This window comes from Diaphorina citri, unplaced genomic scaffold, assembly GCF_000475195.1.
Source record: "Diaphorina citri unplaced genomic scaffold, Diaci psyllid genome assembly version 1.1 scaffold183, whole genome shotgun sequence".
Lineage (NCBI taxonomy): Eukaryota > Metazoa > Arthropoda > Insecta > Hemiptera > Psyllidae > Diaphorina > Diaphorina citri.
Window position 1 is genome coordinate 138912 of NW_007377620.1, and position 19860 is coordinate 158771.

At 37.3% G+C, this 19860-nt stretch overlaps 1 protein-coding gene across 1 annotated transcript in view; it reads left to right on the forward strand.

Moving 5' to 3' along the window:
* Positions 1-229: 229 nt before the first annotated feature.
* Positions 230-19860, forward strand: part of LOC103505585 (scavenger receptor class B member 1-like) — a 53964-nt gene continuing 34333 nt past the window's right edge. Inside the window, exon 1 of the mRNA XM_008469928.3 lies at positions 230-339. The gene's annotated coding sequence lies outside the window, so the exon portion shown is untranslated. The remainder of the gene's footprint in view (positions 340-19860) is intronic.

Here is a 19860-nt window from a genome sequence, read left to right on the forward strand (position 1 = left end):
TATCTTTGTTAACCTTTTTCGTATTTTTATTTTTACCCTCTCCCGGATTTTTTGCTTCTTTGTAAATCTTACACGTTGTTCTTTCCTCCGTTATCTTCTTTTGTTTGTTGTACAATGTGCATAGTTGTTATAACATCCTATCTATACAGTATACAATGATGTATTTGTATGTGTTGCTGTCACTGTGAATAAAGTTATGCATTTTATTGAATCCATTCCAGACAGCTCCCGAACTACACTTTTACAAAATCCAAGAACCAAGGACTACAAATTGTATCGCACCTATGTGGATTACAATTGCATTCATTACACAATGAGTTCAGCAATCAGCAACGTAACGTGAGTAAATTTGTCAACTTCATAACCATGTTAAATGATACATAAAAAAATGTTGCCTTCACGATAAAGCGCGTCTTTTTATTCAAAAATATGTACATATGAACATATAAAAGTAGGATCTTTATTTATTTTATTTTTTCCTCTCCCTCTAAGTTCATTAGGAAATTGACGTGAAAATTCAAAGGTTCAGTGAGCAATAAGGAAAAACAGGGCACAGGAATATATATTTTTTTTTTTAAATTTCGTAGCTCCAGGTAATGTTATTAAATTAATAAAAGTCACATTTTAGGTACCAGAAGAATCTGCAGCATACAGGGTGAGTTTGAAAATTGATCTGCAAATGGTTAAATGGTTCAATGTGGACCTTCCTAAGAAAAAGTTTGTCTAGGCTAGGGGGACCACAAAGACCTTTAGTATATATAAAAAATGTGAAGAACATATTGCAAGTTCTCTTTGTGTGTGGTAAACATGGTGCCACATTTAATCAAAATCGGGTTATAAGAAATTGGGAGTTCTATGACGAAATATGTAAATGATATCATAAAAAGAGTCCCACCACAGGTACCTTATTAGGCCAGTTGGGTTAAAAATTTACTGAGAAAATTTAAAATTGGAAATTGCATAAGTCCTTTCGAGAGTTATGGTTTGAGAAACAACAAACCGATTTACAAACTAAATGCCCAAGTTACCCGTTTTTAGACGCCCGCTGTTTCGTTCACATTTTTTTTTTTTTTTCAACAACTGAATAGCTGACAACTACCACCCTGTACATATTTACTCTGCGATTTTTTCATTTTCTTTCGAGATATATTTTATTTATTTTCTCAGTTCCCTTCCTCCTTCGCTCCGTCAGCGCTATCTACAGTTAAAAGTGTAAGTCGGGGGTGGTTTTTCCGTTACGTCACGTGACTCGGGTCACGTGGTTCATTATCAGCGTCTTCCATGCTTCACGCTACGTGATAATTGTCCACCCCGTGTATCCGTTATCTTACATAATCATCTAGAGTGGGGAAGAAAAAAACGAACGTTCCAGAGACTTCCGTGCGTTTTGCAGACCTGGTGATAACGATAACTAGAGCTTTTTTTCTAAATAATAATAATAATAATAATAATAATAATAATAATAATAATAATAATAATAATAATAATAATAATAATAATAAACTCAATTTCTTTTTAATCGGGATCACGTTTCATAAAAAAAACTTCGCACTAAGTGCACACTATGACGTAATATTTTCAAGTGGAAAACCTTTGAAAAAGATTGCATAAAACCATTAAATTGTTGTTCTGTGATGTATTTTTTTTTTTTTTTTTTTTTTTTTTTTTTTTTTTTGGAAATCTGAAGTGTAAAATTGCTTTCAACTATAAGTACATAGTACATACTCGTACGTAGTGTAATATTATTTTATGGAAAAGATAATAAATTAAAATAAATAAACTTACGGCCAGTCTACCAGTTTCTTCTTTTAATAATGGACAATGAAATGAACTGATCCAATTTAGATTGCAACATGAGTTTTTAAAATTTAAACCCCGAAAAACATTGGGACATACCAGAAAACATGGAGTTATACTCAGCCTCAGCTTAATAGAGTTTATGGTTTATGCTGACGACATCTATTATATTAACCATTTTTCAATTATTTCTAGGTTCGTAGGCGTACTATAAGTACGTACTTTAATCTGGAGATACAAGCTCGTAGGCGAAACGTACATTAGATAAGAGAAGATAACGACTTAGGAAATAATCTAAATTGAGATGAGGAAAGGCAAGAGAAAAAAAGTTGTCTCTCATCCAAATGGAAATTAAACTTTAGTCCGCCTGAGTAATTTAAATGATGAGATATATCCCTGGAGTTTATGTATTAGTCTTGGATCTATCCCCGTGATAACGTTACTTCCCTGGGGACGTTGTGACAGTGAAACTGAGAGCCTTATTTGTGTCATTTGGCTCAATTTAGGCGGCGGATCCGGGAAGGACTTTGCGGGGTAAAGACGAAAAAGAGCATCTTGAAGCTCAAATACTTTGACACATTCACCGTACCTACCTAGAACGCATCGTCAATTAAGACTTGAACTATTCTAAGGTCGTAAGCTCTAGTTTTTCGCCCTTTCTACACTTGGACTCAATATTTTCCCTTGAAGAATCCTTTTTGAGCTTGTGTCCCATGAATTTCGATTCTTCTGTATTTCAAAATGTGAGTAATTAGGAAGTCAGTAGTACGTAAGAACTATAAATTTGGTACCTCCCCATCCCTCCTCCAAGTGTACTTTTTTCCCATTTTCACAGCAACTTTGTTACACGCATTCTTCGCGTCTCTATTCGTGAAATTTCCAGCGAGGATTCGTGTTACAAAAGAAAAGAAGCGCAAGATTTCCATCAATATTAATTGTGTAATACAAGAGAGATAGGCGTGGGAGGGAGGATAAAGGGGAGGGAGTCTCAATTCTTTTGTTTCAATAAATAAAACAGGAAGGAGGAAGAGGAGAAAGAAGGAAAAGAAGAAATAAAGAGGAACTTCAATCATTATTTTCCACTTTGGCAGGTTTTCAAAATTTCCAATTATTATTCATTGAGGGCCCCGCCTCCTTCATTTCGTTTTTCCGTTTGTTTCTTCAGGAGAGAAAAAACAATGGATTTCAAAAGCGCGTTAGATCTGATGCCTAAAAGAATGTATAAATTTATTTGTGGAAATAAAAATAATAATAATAAAATTGAGAGCTTAATGGGTTCGTAATCTGTGAATGTTTTAATCGGGAGAAGTGTGAAAGTCAAATGGTGTGAATGTTTACATTCGGAAGAGTGTGAAGGCCAAATGGTACCTAGGGGGAGGAAGCTTCTTTTTAAAATTAGAACGAAATAAATAGCTGATGGAATTTACGAACTAAAGTGTCAGATTTATGCTATATTTCCACTGATTGTTTTTTATTTATTTATTTTATCTCTGAACTCTCAAAATATCTTCTGGGAAATTATGAAACTTTTTTTTCTTCTTTTTTTAAGAGGCTTGACAGAGGGAACTGTAACTACTATGGTCTTATCGTCCCGAAATCGAAGAGAGAAGGAAGACAGGATAGGAGAAAGCCAGTCGTTCCGAGAACGAACATTATCCCATCAGGATAAAATCCGCCCCGGGCGGGAATCGAACCCGCAGCCTAGCGCTTACAAGGCAGACGCACTACCAACTAAGCTAACTAGGCTGGCTTATGAAACTTTTGACCCACACCCGAGCCCGATATTCAAATCATAGCTGTAGATTTGTGTCACACTGGAAAATCCAAACTTGAATACTTAGTGAAATTCAAGTTCAAAACTTGTCATGTTCAAGTCCAATGCAGAACAGCTAATAAAATAATAAAAAATCTCACCTTCTATTCTGTTTGCAACGAACTAGAAATTTATTCCACTTCTAAACTGGAAATTTTTGTCTCTTTTTTCTTAAAAAATTAAGTTTTTTTTAATCTCATTATAAAGTTTATTTGCAGTAAGTAAAAAGTTTAATTCCTAGAAGAAGTTTCCTTTTCCTTCTGTTAAGACGATTATTTTCCGAAGGAACTTTGAAAATAATTACTTTGAGAAGAGACTATAAAAAAAGACTGTTTCTGGTTTCTGGATTGGTTGGACTGTCCCTCACCAGACTTTGGACCAGACATCACCACAAAAAGTTTGCAGAGTGTCCCGGAAAGCTTTTAATTCGCTATCACTTGAAATGGAATTAAGTGCTTGAAATGCTGTAGAGTGCATTAAAATTAAAACTTGAAGCATATTTAGCGACCATCAGAGCTCAAATTTCACATGGTGAAATGAAAGCGTGTGTGTGTGTTTTGTTTTTACTAATTCATTGGTGATTTATCATTTTGTCTCTCACCAATTTTCATTTCACACAAGGAACAACCGATTTTCTTCCTTTCTCTCATCTCCGTCGCATCTTACTTCTCCCTTCAAATGGGGGTAGGAAGGTTTCAAATTTCCCCTCCACCATCAAAAGCCCCTAAAACAATTCCCAGCGTACAGTCAAGTCTGACCTTTTTACCTCGTGCAAGTTTAATACCCTTCCCTACCACCTCGACATTCCCCTTTTCCCTCCTTGTATCTAACCACCTCGACGCAACGTAAATTCAAATTCCCTTTTCACAAATCAAAGCACAATAGACACACAGCGTTCATAAATTTTGAAAATTAATTTCAGACGACTGTCGAGACCTCTTCAGGGTGCATTGGGAGCTAAAGACGGGAAAAAATAAACAATACCTATAAAATTAAACAAAGATCGATTTTTACCTGACCTCTAGATTCGAAAAAAACCGGACCAAACTATAAATTAATAGAAAAACAGGCGTGCTTACTGAAACTTGGCCTGGCGCACTGCCGTCCGCTCAGATCTCTTTGGATTAGAGATGTCTAATAATAAGAGAGAGTGAGTGAGTAAGTGAGTTAAAATATAAAAGGAGAACTCTTTTCAGTGGACTATTCACTCAGTAAATGAAATGAGTCTCAGATCTTAACCTTATAAGATCTGAATCATTGACTGAGTAGTCCAATAAAATGGATGAAAAGAGCCGTTCTTTTCGTATAATGTACAGCAATCGCATGGTGCTTTGCAGCAAATAAAATTTGAGAACAGCAGCTCTGGTAGAATTCTAGATAGACTGAAGAGGTCTCCAATGTGAACGGGTACATACCTATAGGAAACAAACTTTGAGATTGTGTAATGCTTGTCGCATTGTTGGTGTAAAATTTGAAATGGCATTCCAGAGAATAAAATTGTCCAATAAGAAAACATTTGATTTCAAATCGGTGTCTACATCGCAATAATACCTACATATCTTGAACCGCATTTTGACCCTACTGATATTCAGTTCTTTCTCTTCATTTCTGCTGAGAGCAGAAAAGAAAGAGAGAAAAATAATTGACATAAATAAAGTACAGTTCATTCTAAAAAAAGAGAAAGACAGGGAAAAGAATGAAAGAAAAAGGAAGGAAGGAGAAAAAAAGAGATTTCAAATCGAGAGAGAAGTGTTAATCTCTTTCTTTTCCAGCCTTTTTGTGTTATTGCTCCGTCTTTTTTTACATTTATTTTGTATTTAGGCCGAAAATTTTCACAAACAGAATCCCATCAAATTGAGATTTAAAACATTTTTTTCCAGTTCAAAATTTCAGATCCCTAGAAAAAAAAACTTTCTTTCTCTTCTCCCTCCCTCTCTCTGACCCTTTATTGTCTCTACTTACCCATCAACCCATCAAAACGACTTCTGCAACCTTTGCTCATTCTTCTCCTACCACTCCCTACTTTCAGTCAGCATTACCTACTTTCAGTCAGCATTACCTACTTTCAGTCAGCATTACCTACTTTCAGTCAGCATTACCTACTTTCAGTCAGCATTACCTACTTTCAGGTACAACTTTCAGTCCGAATCAATAGCAAAGTTTGCACGCATACTATCGCCTCTAACCTTCATAAATAATTTGGATTGTTTGAAATTTGACAGCCGTTCCATTCAATAATTTATGGGAATTCTTTACGAACATTTGCTCGGGTTACAGAGCGATCAAAAGTTCTCTTATTTTAAGGTTAAGACTGTTAAGAGTAAGGTCGACATGGTCTGGGAATAGATAGATCAGTGCTCATTTATACTGCTCGAATAGGACTAAAGAGTCCCAGAGTCCCTTTAACCCACCAGTAGGCTACCAGGCTACCACCATTATTGTGCTCAAACTCTCACTCTCAAACTAAGCTGAGGATAAAATTACCGGTTGGGATTGAACCCACGTCTTCCTGATTACCAGGCAAGCATTTTGACCACTACACCACCCTGGCATGTCAAACTTGGTGGATACCCAGGCCTGAATGTTATACGAGTATTGCTCTTGGCCCCGTAGGAATATCCCATGTGAATTTCCTTTTAAAGGAGACCGGATTTTTTTCTGATGCCATAAAGAAGAAAAGATTTGTATAATTACTTTTACGAGTTACGAGGGCCATATTAGCTTTTAGCATTTTTTTTTTTTTTTTTTTTTTTTTTATTTTTTTAAAAAAGTCTGCAAAAAAAATTTTTTTTTTTCCCCCGGCCATAATTTTGAGGTTAAAAACCCCGTATTACAGCATAGTACACTTTCGTTTCCACAAAAGGATTTACTTGAAGTTAATGGGGTGTTTGGGTTTCTACCACATATGAAAATTGCCACATGTATGCCCTTGGGGGCACATTTTGACCCACATGTGGTCAGGGGACACCTGTTTAGTAAAAATTCAAGGGGTCTTCCATTTGCAATAGGCGAAATTTCTTTGATTTTGACGGACTTTAGACGTGTTGAAATCCTAAGGGCGAGAGGAATTTTACTCGTGCCCTGTGTCACGTTTTCGCTTGGCGGCTTTTGCAGCCTGGTATACCGCGCGGCAAATGCAGCCCAAGTGGAAACCTAGCTTAAAATGTGGTAATTCTTTCTCTTAAAATGTGGTACACTTCTTTCAAAATGTGGTATAGGTAATTCTTTCAAAATGTGGTACATTCTTTCAAAAGGTCCATTATTTTGTGGTACACTTCTTTTACCACATAATGTAAAACCCATTTTCTTTACCGCAAAATGTTCTAGCAGTTTCTTTTGATTACATAATGTACTCGGAGCGTAATATTTACTACATTGTTATAGCAGTTTTCAATTATCTCCCCATAAGCCTTGTGAGCTGCAGCACTGCATACAATTTACATTTTCGCGAAAACCGCACAAAAACCCCGACATGTAATATTTTCCCGACCCTCTTCATTTGGTGAAGACCTCGAAATGAAAGAGTGGGAGGGAGAGAGAAAGGGGAGAGAGAGAGAGAGAGGAGAGGGAAAATGAGATAGAGACAGCTTTTAGTAAATTGATGAGAAATGAGGAAAACTCTTTAGGCACTCTGCATTAGTTCTGATGTAGTTTTTTCTTCCTCCTCTTTTTCTCCATCTTCGTTCTCTATTCCCTCCATACATATATGAAACGTCATTTAAATTCTTATCTAAAAATGAAAAAGAAGAAGAAAGAGAAGAAAAAAAAAACATACCTTAGGTTTTCGTATTTTTTCAGTTTTCGCGAGATGTTATACCGTAAGGATACCACACTGAAACTTAGATACTTTCCTACTTCTACATATCGGTATTTTTCCGGGAAAAATTAATGAAAACAACGTTGAAAGAGAAACGTGGAGAAGTAAAAAAAAAAAAAATGTAGGAGGGACAGTGGCGGGTAGAAGAAGAGGGAGGAGGAAGAGGAGGAGAAGGAGAAGAAGCAGGAGGAGAAGGAGAAGGGAGAAGAAGAAGGAGGAGAAACGGGAAGCAAAGAGAAGGAATAGTAGGAGAAGAGAAGAGGAGGCGAAAAGTGAAGGCAGGGGAGGAGGACGAGAAGGAAGAGGAGAAGGAGAAAATCAGTTGAGAAGAAGAAAAAATAATTAAACAATGTGGAGAATGCTGATTTCCAATATTTAAATGAGATACAGAATATCTTCACGTTTGTGGCAGGTAATTCAATTGATTTCCAAATCCTTCTTAATTCCTTGATAGGTACCTTTATTTATTTTTCCTTTATAGTGGCAGTAATGCAGTATTCTCAAGATTGAGCTCTTCCAACCAACCACTGTCAAATTTCATAAAAATTGAGCTTTTTGGTGGGAGGAAAAGATTTGTATTAGGTATCTATTATTTTCACAAAATTTCGCTCCTTTTACCTTCAATTGGTCTGCACCATTCGACTCGTTTCTTCCTACACCACTGCCAGGAGAGGAGAAATGAAAAATATATTTAAAAGTACCCCCTCCCCCTCCCCACCCCTTCACAGGTCTGAGTACTTCATTTCCTTGATGGATTTTTAGAGATAAAAGCTGGGAAGGTAAAAAAAAGAGTACCTAAGTACCTCTACTTTTCCGTTCATATTTTATTTATGGAAAAAAAATCAAGCGTTCTAACCCCTCCTCCCCTCCACTCCCCAGTGAGATGGGGAAAAGGTCATTTCAGAATCTCATAGGTCATGTGAGAGGCACTTCATATATGACAGAGAGGCAGAGAGCCATAGTCGGAAAAAGTAATTATGGATAAAATCAAATTTCATTGAATTTGATTGGGGTAGAAAAAATCAAAATTGATTGAAAAATGACAGGGAGATGGATACTTTAAAAAAAAAAAAGTTAAATTATGATAAGGGGAAGAACGAAGAACATACCTATCGGTAAAGTTTTATCTTCCAATTGTTAGGTAGGTATACATATAAATATGTACACTTTATCAATGATATTCAAGTTGATAGAGGGGTTGAGAAGGTGAGAGTGAGGGAGATAGGGTAAGCATAGGGAGAGAGAGAGAGAGAGAGAGAGAGAGAGAGAGAGAGAGAGAGAGAGAGGAGAGAGGGGGGGGGGGGGAGAGGGAGAAAGGAAAAAAAGAGAGGGAGGGGGAAAAGGGGGGGGGGGGTGAGACGGAGAAAGGAAAAAAATGGCAACAGGCGCGTGTCCGCCAATCACACTCAGACCGTCTGGGAGACAGTCGGAACCTGCGCGACGAAAAAGCTCAAGGCCTAGGCGTGTCAGACCTGCGCGACGAAAAAACACAAGACCTACAAACCTACATAGGTCTTTCTGACCGCCTGAGACCGAGGTCTGAAGTTTCCGTCACACACTCCATCGGTCTGAGCATGAGTGGCTGGCCTTACCTCTGGACTAACTGTATCCCTATGTGGATAGAGATTCTTTATAACTTACAACTTTTATAACTCACAAGAAGTACCTTAGAGTTAGGGAGAGAGTTGCGTGTCCCTCTTCGTTCCTTCTCTAATTACCTCTGACAATTTAATGACTCACTTCCTTAAAAAAAAAGGCAATAGAAAGTAAAAAAAAAAAGAATAAAAAACTTTTGACGGTCAGCATTTCTAAACTTTTTTTTCTTTCTTTTAACAGAGAAAATCATGTAAAGCCGTGTAATTATAAGCATTCTGTGTTCTAATTTAGGATGACCGACTTTCTTTTTTCCAAGTAGCTTTTTTTTTAGCTTTCTAAAGTTTTTAATGAGGCAAGAATGTGACTCGCAAAGGAAACCAAGGGTCTGGGTTAGTGGTGGAGATTGTTAATTCAAAGGGGAGCATGACCAGGGCCAAGGGTCTGGGTTAGTGGTGGAGATTGTTAATTCAAAGGGGAGCATGACCAGGGCCGTATTTGGGGGGACCAAGGAGGCCAGAGCCCCGCCCCCTCGAGCCTCATTTTAGGTCAGATTCTGAAAATTTGGAGACTTGAAAGAAATAGGGAAAAAAGAAAGAGAGACGGGCATAAGAAGTAGAAAACGACAAAGAAATACCAGCAAGACAAGCGAGTGTGTAAGTGAGAGAGAGAGAGAGAGAGAGAGAGAGAGAGAGAGAGGGGGGGGGGGGGAAGGAGGTGGACGTGGAGAAGAAAAGTATGGGGACTTTGGTTCGAGATTTCAAACATTATCACCGAAAGTAGGAGGGTCGAAAAAAAAAGTCCCAAAAGTCCAAGAAAATCCTCATTTCCCTCATCTTACAAGTATGTTAAGGCTACAAAGTCACAGGGAACAGGACACAAACTTTGTCACCGTGTAGGAAAGGACATTTATTACGTCAGATCATTGGAACTAAATCTTTTCCCCTCGATCCCTTTTTCTTCCCTCACAGCTTAAATGAATGAAAGGGAAAGGAAGAGGAGAAAGAAAAGAAATGATGGGAAAGAAAAAAAAATCCCTTTCTCTGATCCGAGCATTTATTTCGTTTTTGGAAGAGAGAAAAAATTACCGTGTAGGAAAAAAGCTTCTGACCACGGATTATAGCACGATTATACGTAGACCAACAGTACTAATTGCGTCAAAATCTCAGTGCTGCAGTGGTTAGAAGATCCCTAATAATTAGGGTCTTAAATTGTGCCTAATTAGGGCCTTAAGGGTTACTTATTAGGGCCTTAAAAGTCCCACTATAAAATCAAAAACTATTGTTTACCTCATTAGGTACGTTAAAAGTACCTTTTTTTTTCTTCCCTCAAAACTCCTCGAAAAAAGAAATAAAATGAGGTAAAAATGCCAATCATTTGACCACCGTAAAAAAATTCCTCCAGTAGGTAACAAAAAAGTCCCTCTTTTAACCCTGTACTAATCCAATGGAAACTGTGGGGAAAGTACCCTATATTTATTCTCTCCCTATTCTATGAAATCCCTAAATAAAAGATCTTTTCTCCTTTTTTCAGCAACGTTTTAAAATGAATCAAGGCAGGGTTTTAATTAATTCTTTCGACTCATTTTCATCCCCCAAGCCACCGGCATTGTAGAGTTTTTTTAGGTTGCTTATTATTTTTGTTTATTTTTTTATTTGTATTTTTTGTGTGCCAAAATGAGCTTTGCCATCTTTTTTCCCCTTCTCGTTCTATTTACTTTTTTTCTGAAAGGTTAGAATAAGGTTGTTTGTATTTACGCGTACTTTTCGCTCACTTGAGTCTTGAGATGAAAATAGAATGTAAAAATATAACCTGCCTATAATAAAAAGTAGCTATATCATATGGTGAGGCTTTTCTCAAAACATATAAATGAAATTCTATTTTTATCCCCCGTCTTTCAAAACTGAAAATCACGTAATTGTAAAAATTAGAATCTGTGTCTGCTCATTTTCTCACTGAAATGACTTTTTACTAGCTTTCTAAATTTAAATTTAATAATCTTTTTATTACCCAATCATTATTTCGTGAAAGTTTACATCTTGCAATTTTGTAACTTGCAAGCTTGCAACATAAGATCAAGATTATTAAGGAGAAAATGTAAAACAAGCGGGGTCCGTCCCTCCGGGAATTTTTTAGCCCGTAGTTTATTCGATCGTGGTTAAAAAATACCTATGTACATACCTAATTTGTTTAATATTCAGTTTATTATCATTCTTGATTTGATTTTTTGATTTTACTTTCATGTAATGATTTACCGTTCAATCCTCGTCCTCGTCCTCTCTCTCTCTCTCTCTCCTCCAGTCTTTCATATCTCTCCATCTTCCTCCTCTTCATTTTCTCTCTCTCCTCGTATAATGACGTAAATGAAGATGATAGTAATTATGTATTACTAAATCATTGTAACTAATGTCACTTTATCTCTCCCTCTCCTGTCTCTCTCTCTCTCTCTCTCTCTCACTCACTTAGTCACTCTTTCTAGTTAATAGCTCACAGCAGAGGCATGTCCCCAAAGAGTGATTTGTACAATGTTGCTCATGTTGCTCTTTTATTATGAAGCCGTCACTCTTAGTACCTACTTAAAAAAAAAAGTTTCAAGTCATTCGGTCCAGTCAAAGTTAGTCACCAGATTTGACTCATATGTCATAGTAAGGCCTCTCGCATAGTGGACGCGTAGACGGGCGACTTTTAGTAGGCTTAACTGACCTTGCAACTTGGAAGTGCCTCGTCTGAAGGCAACTTATGGTAGTGAGGCTTAACTCAGTTTTTCTCTCTAAACAATGACGAAAAATATTTCTTTTCTTTATCTGAGAGCGAGAAATTTGGTCAGAAACTTCATTTTTCTCCTACGAAAGGAATCGAACTAAACCGTAATAAAAATTTGCGATACAGAAGAAAAATATCCAACAAATAAATAAAAAATATTCAAAGTTCAATATGTACAACTTACATAATTACAATAGGACAGTATCCCTGGAATCCAACCTTACCCAATGGGTACCCAATTACCCATCTTTGAAAAAAGAAAGAAAAAAAAAGTCCTTCAGAATGGAAAGGGTCATCCGTGCCATTCTGATGTGAACTTATTTACGCTAAATCAGGACTTTTAATAAAAAATCACGCTCTTTATGTCTCCCCGTAACTTTTGATAAAGGATAATGGGTCCATTTACTTGTAGAGTTCCATTAACTCCTCTTGTTATAAGCACTCCTCGTCAGAATCGAAGATAGATAGAAAGTAAAAATGAGAAGGTCTCTGAAAGAAGGAATATTCTTCAATATTTAAAACAGTTCATGGAAAACAGTCCTACTTTCGCAGATATGGAGTCTCCTTTCACAGATAATGGTCCTTCTTTCACAGATATTGGTATTTCTTTCACAGATAATGGCCCTTCTATCACAGATAATGGCCCTTCTATCACAGATAATGGTCCTTCTATCACAGATAATGGCCCTTCTATCACAGATTATGACCCTTCTATCACAGATAATGGTCCTTCTTTCACAGATAATGGCCCTTCTATCACAGATAATGGTCCTTCTTTCACAGATAATGGCCCTTCTATCACAGATAGTGGTCCTTCCATCACAGATAATGGCCCTTCTATCACAGATAATGACCCTTCTATCACAGATAATGGTCCTTCTTTCACAGATTATGACCCTTCTATCACAGATAATGGTCCTTCTTTCACAGATAATGGCCCTTCTATCACAGATAGTGGTCCTTCCATCACAGATAATGGCCCTTCTATCACAGATAATGGCCCTTCTATTACAGATAACGGCCCTTCTTGCACAGATAATAATTAGAAAATGACATCTCTCATAGATAGCAACAACCATCATCATACCAACAATACAATAAAAAAAAAGTAAAAAGAACTGACAAGAAGAGCTTTTCATTCTATTTTCCTCCTCCCTCTCCTTTTCCTTATTCCACAACGGCCTCAAGGCCACAACAAACCGAAAGTCTGATTGACATCAGACGGAATAGTCTGATTGACATCAGACGGAATAGTCTGATTGACATCAGACGGAATTGATACGAAAATTTCAAATAATCTGTCATGAGTCATGAACAAAATAATCAACCATCATGATGTTGAAATTCAAAATGGACAAAAGAGAAAACCCTCCTGCTAATGACAAGCAACATGACAACCTCATAAAACGGGATCACATTTCGCCCAACATTAACAAAAAAAGTAATAATAATAGATAATAATAATAACAACAACAATAATGATAATAATATCTGAAAATTATAGTAATAATAATAAAATAATATCTGAATATTACAGTAATAATAATGCTACTGTCAGAACAGAAACAAATGCTTGGAGCGTTGTCAAACGAATTTGTCAAAGGTCATGGAGTTGCAGCATAATTAGGATAGGGGTTCTCAAACCATCTTTTGGCCACCAGCTATGTGGACATTAGCCTTGTGTGGTCTGTGTCGTAGCATGCCCATTTTCCCATACAGTAAGTATCATGTCCTTCATCGTATGGCCAAGGAGACTGAGTAAGAGACAAACACTCGCAGCGTGCTTCCCATTTTAGAATCTACATCTAAAGGATTTTAGATACAGATCACTGCTGACTCGTACATTCTTAGAAGCTTACCCCAGGACTGTTTGCCCCTACACCTAAGCCTCAGATTGGGCTTTTTGTGTATGGAGTTAAGCCAAAGTGTGGACGAACCTTTCCGCTGACAATCACTGCTGACTGAAAGTTCGGTGACGTCATCACTTCTGATGATCCCTGTGCTGATGCAGGAGATGTCATTCTGCTGAACAACAATAAAACTTTATCAATATACCAGAACTGCATGCTGCATGATGGGGAACTTGGAAATGTAGAGGATAAAATGCTGCACGAGTTAAAGGGTACCCTCACACTGGCAAACGTTTCACACAAATTTTCGAGGATGTCTTTTTCGTCCAAATATTATTGAAAAGTGAGGAGAAAATTAAATATTGCACAAAAAAGAGGTACGTAATGGTCGGACAAAATTTTTTGTATGTGAGGAGTCCATAGAAATTCGGAAATTTTAGCTCAATATTTGTACTCAAAATTTTGTGTAAAATTTCCGCCAGTGTGAGGTACCCTTTGGAGATAAAATGCTGCTATACGAGTTAGAAGGTAAGCTATACGAGTTGGTTGTATATTGGGGTAGAGTTAAAGTAATGGTTCTTACAGGGTGTCTAACAACTTGTGTCTCACACATCTAAAAATCTTCCAGGAATAATTTTCGATCGAATGCAGTTTTTTGGGCTTTTGTGTTCTAAGTTTGCTGCGCTAAAATGTTGTAAGGAGTTTTCTGTTGTCTTTCTGACGAGTCGAGGTCTGCAGGCTGTCCCTTCTTAAGCTTTCCTCAGGACAGTATACAATCTGTACCTAATATTACTACTACTAAAGTTCCATCCTTGATTTTCTCAAAAAAGGTCCTTTTATAGTGGTGTATATAACCTTTGTTAATTAATTTATAAACAAAAAAAAAAAAAAATCAGTAAAAGGGAAACAAATTTTAGTTCAGACGAAACCCTTTTGGGATTTAAACCCAACCACATACTCGTACCTGACAAAATTGATAAATGTACCGATGCACCTGAACACAAACTATTTGAAACACAAGGTATGAGCATAAAGCATAAATTTACCATAAAAAAGAATACTGCAATGGAGGACATTAAACATGAAAGTGAATAAAAATTGAATCTGATTAGGTCATAAACTTATAGGTACCGTCTGTAGGCAAAGTTTATTCCAAGTTTATATCTTTATTTTACTTAAACTGTCGTTAGGGATAAAGGTTGTTCTATTATTGCCTTATTTTATCTTACTTAAATTGCCTCGCTGTCAGTTAAGGTCTGGTAGTCTTGTAAGATAAAACAAACTTTGTTCCTCGCTACATATGTACGTAACCAAATGTGTAAAAGTTCCAACTACCTCGGTAGAATATTGTGTGCTTAAAATGTTATAAATCTATTTGGCCAAATAGATATAACAATGAATCTCTTTTGGATAACTCGTAATATCTATTTGGACAAAGCAATATGATTTTTTTCCCTAAATAGATATGAATTCTGTTGTCACATATATCGTTCCTCAATTGATACACATCGCTCCCTTTTATGACTCATCTTGGATTCGAACCACCAATCTCCAGATCTCGAGTCCACTGTGCTAACCACTGCACCATTAGTGTTCGAACGCGAGCAGGGTTCTGAAGTTTAACTATACCCCGAAAGAACTTGTTTCTGAAACCAATCCTTTACACCATGTACACATACTTCCTAGATCCAAGCCAACTTTCACGTGAACTTTCACAATGTTCCTGGCACTGCGTCAACCTATCCTTCCTATCTAGTTGTAGTTTTTTGCCAGCTAGTTATCTATTTATTCATGAGCTTTTAAAAATACATAAAAAGTTTCCTTCTCCTCGCAAGTACTTAAAAGTAGAAAAGTGAACACAAAAGGTACATACTCGTTTGTATGAATACTTATACCTACGTACGTGTGTATGTGGGTACATAGAACTTATAGGTAAATGGAGAAGGGAAGGGAGAAACTTTAAAATTTACTCTGAGGAAAGTTGCTCTAACATTGTACAGAACATTCGCTCTCGAACATAAACTTACAATTCAAAGTTCAATTTCATATCTCCTACATTTGTTTTCTCTCTAGGCACATTCATATAATTTGGAAGTGCTCCAGAAAAAAAAAATTGTCTCTTTCAATTTCGAAACGAAATTGTTTTTCCACTCTCATCTTTCCCTGGAAAAAATGTTTTTGATGTTTTTCTCGTTGGAATTTTTAATGTCGCAGAAAGGGATTAAACATTTGGAGGCAGGATTAGGATCAAATTTTTCTCAGCGAGGCTGAAGATGTTTTCGTCAGTTGAAGTTCAAACACGTGAATGAAATTGAGAAGATTTTTTTTTTTTCTCTCGTTCTTCGTTTCACCAACACAAGAAGAAGATCAGAGAAAGAGGATGAGGAGGAGAAATAAGAGGAAGAAGAAGAAGGTGAGGAGGAGAAGGAGGAGAAAGAAGAAGTTTTAACTCGAAGATTTCTCGTTTAGTTTATCTGATCTGTTTATTTTGATGAAACTTGGCAAAAAGGTTTAGTACATGAAGAAATTTTGGGTTTGTTGTGTTTTGGGTCAGAAATTTTGGGTCATGTACTAAACAAGAAATGTTTAGTACATTAAGAAATTTGGGGGCCTTTTGGGATCCCGTAGGGCCCAGTGCTACTTTCTGACTAAGTTCTACAGTTCACTAAACCAATAGGATTATGGAGGCAAAGCTTGCCCTTGAGCCAAAAAGAAAAAGAAAAGTAAACAAATATCTACTACGAGGTACATTGTACACAAACAATAATCAACTTCCAAATTCCAAGAAGTGAAAATTTCCTGCTCGGAAAGTTAGAGAGGTTGATCAGGCGAAGTTCATTGAAATTTCCCGGCACGCCTCATCATTCTGACCCAAAGTTTTTCCACGGAAAACTTTCGCCGAAAAAAAAAAGAGGAAAACTTTTCCGGACCAACCAAACTCGAATCTGGAAGAAGAAACAAAATAATACTGACAAGAGAGAGAGAGAGAGAGAGAGAGAGAGAGAGAGAGAGAGAGAGAGAGAGAGAGAGAGAGAGAGAGAGAGAGAGAGGAGAGAGAGAGAGAGAGAGTAAGAAGAAAGAGAGAGAGAGAGGGAGAGAGAGAGAGAGAGGAGAGGGAAGGAGAGACAGAGAGGAGAGAGAGAGAGAGGGAAAGAGAGGGAGTGAGAGAGAGAGAAAGAAAGAGAGAGGGTATGAAGACAACTCAACCGGAAGGACTTGGGAAAACTCACTCGAAGGGGAGGGAGAGAAAGAGAGAGAGGAATGTACCTTCAAGTTCAGCGGATGTGGAGAGTGAAAAAGGATTGCTCTGGGTTAAGGATAGAATACGACCACCTGTGAATATTTTCGACGAAATTTGTGCTTAAATCATCTGAGAGATCATTTTTTGCCTTCGCAGACGGCTACCCGTCCATATACTAGCCACGCTAAAAGTTGCTCATTTTCGGTGACCTGTAAGGGCCTGAGGGTAGAACTGATGGTGCAAAATTGCAAATGTATAATGAAAGCCCCGAGTTGCAATAATGACACCAATAACGGGAATTGAATTTGTATGAATGCCTGGTATCTATCTGTGTATGCAATGTGCAACACTTCATGCATATTCTTATCGAATTCGGGAGTGTGTTTACAAGAAAGCTTTTGTTTGTTTAGATTTCAGATTGATTAGAAAAGTTGAAATTTGCAAATAAATTCAGTTATTTCTTTTCCTCCAAAAACCCAACGCGTTCTGCTGTGCTTTTCCTCTGTGATATCATAAATACATTATCCAATGTGAGGAAACAAACCCAATCCTAATCGAATTATGATTAAAATTTTCCCGCCCGAAAATGCTAATGAAGTTTTCGACTCCCGAAAAACTCACCAAAGTCCCGTATTAACTTTGAATTAAAACTCCACACCCGGGAGAACATTTCTCCAAAAGCGCAGAGAAACCTTACCCGGAATTTGATAATAAGTTCGCCAAATTCCGTTGAAGAATGAGAATTTCATTTGGATCCAGAATGGAATAAATTTGCTTCGAACAATGGTGTTTCACAAATTTAGGACCTTTTGAAAGTTACTTACTTTTCATCGATTTAAACGGGTGAATGTATTCACCATCTAGTTCCAGTTGACAGTGGAAAAAGACGTGTTGTTTGTTTAAATACTGGCAATGATCTCATTACTATCCACATGGGAACATGGGTAAAGGGTATATCGAAGAAACTATGTAGTAGGCTAGTTTGAAATCGAAGTATTTACATAAGTGGCTAGTTTTAGTAAAAGAATCTTTGTAGTAGTTTTAGTAAAACATGTAAATAACAAGTTAACTATACCTAGAAGCAATGTTAGCGACTAATGCTTATCAAGTTCAGGTATTGTTTCTCAGAAAAAGTCCCGGAACATATACAAATCTCCTGAAAGCAATGCAAATTCTTCTTCGAAACCCCCCGTTATACTATTTTTTCTTTGAAATGTTAATTAAAACAAAAAAAAAAAAAAAAAAATCTCCCTGCTGGGCCTTTTCCAAGGACAACAAAGAGTCTTGAGAAAAGAAATTACGCTATTTTTAATCAAGTCTTAAAAGCATTTTACATTATTTTTTAATCTCGTGGCGGAAAGCTACACATACCACAAAGCATTGGTTTGAGGTAATTATGCCACATGCAAGGAATAATAACGTTAGAGAGGAATTATGGGCTACCTGTGTGAGAAAATGTTTAGGTAAATTTTATAAGGAAAAGGAAAGAAAGAAAGAAAGTCAAAACGAAATAAAATAGGTTGGTCTCGGAAAAACTTTGCTGTGTTAACAATGAAAATTCTTTTGGTGTAGCCTGTGTCAGTAGTGAAAATGAGTCTAAACCTTGAATCATGCTACGACATGATACGACACAGACCACACGGGTATAATGTAGCAGTTGTTTCATTGCTACGAAATAAAAACAGGGGTGAAACACTCACTTTTAAAATAAAATTAAAAATTTCACCCGCCGGGAATTGAACCCAGGACCTCCGGTGTGAACCCAGGACCCACTCAATCAAAAAGGTTACTAATGGTTGCCGGTTCCATGTAGTTATCACACGCGTTTCTCTAAGTGCACTCAAATTTTCAGCGCGTGGATGATGGAAAGAAGAAGAAGTTGAAAAAGAAGAGGAAGAAGAAGAAAAAGAAGAAGAAGGGGAAGAAGAAGAGGAAGGGGAAGAAGAAGAGGAAGGGGAAGAAGAAGAAGAAAAAGAAAATAAGATCAGAAAAGTTCTTGATGCAACTTGCAATTCTCAATCTCTCTCTCATTAATTTCACTCCCTCTCTCTTTCTCTCTCTCTCTCTCTTAGAGGAAAGATTAAACGAGTCCTTAGCTCTCTCACTCCCTCCGAATCTTTCTTCATTTTCCTCGCTCTCTCTCTCTCCCTCTCTCTCTCTCTCTATCCACCTCTTCTCAAGTTCCAAAATCTTCTTTCACATACACTTGTCTTGGTGCTCTTCTCTCCCTCTTTCTTTCTTTCTTTCTCTCTCTCTCCTTCTCCACATTCATTTCACTCTTATTCCCCCCCCTCTATCTTTCTTATGTATGTTTTTCTCCTCTCCTACCTCCTCTTTTCCTATCTTACTTCCATTTCCTCCTCCTCCTCCTTCTCCACATTTTATCCCTCCCTTTTCCCATCTTCTCCGTCTCATCCAAGTTTTTTCCTCCTCTTTTTCCTTCCTCCCCTTTTCATCCAGACTCTGGAAAAGTTAATTTTATCCCGTTGTGAGAAAACTCGTGACGTAATCCTCGGCTGATCCTTGGCACCCAGGGGCGGAGCTCTCAGACCATGGCCTCTAGCCTTTGCCAGATCCTTGGCCCAAGGAGAATCCCCTTTCCGGCCAGGCCTGACTCGCTATCTTCAATAAAGTGAAGGTGTATAATTAATTTTATAACCTTCTAAAAGTGAAAAGCTTGAAAACGCGGCTCAAATCAGGCACGGCTTTAGAAAGAAATCAATTTCAAAAAAGTGGTAAATTTTTCAAAAGGGGATATTTTTCTTCGCCAAATAACGAGGGTTGAGGTAGGCATCCAATCGAATATATTTGCCTCAGACCAAAGTGTCAGTCTCAATAAAGATCAGTATGATACTAGTCTAAGGAAAATGACAAATTCCGACACCGCACCGTTAGAAGGGCAAAAGCAAAGAAGAGATCTCTGAAAAATATTGGAAACTAACCAAATTTTCTTGTTCAGACTCCAGCCCCAAGAGTCAGACACAAC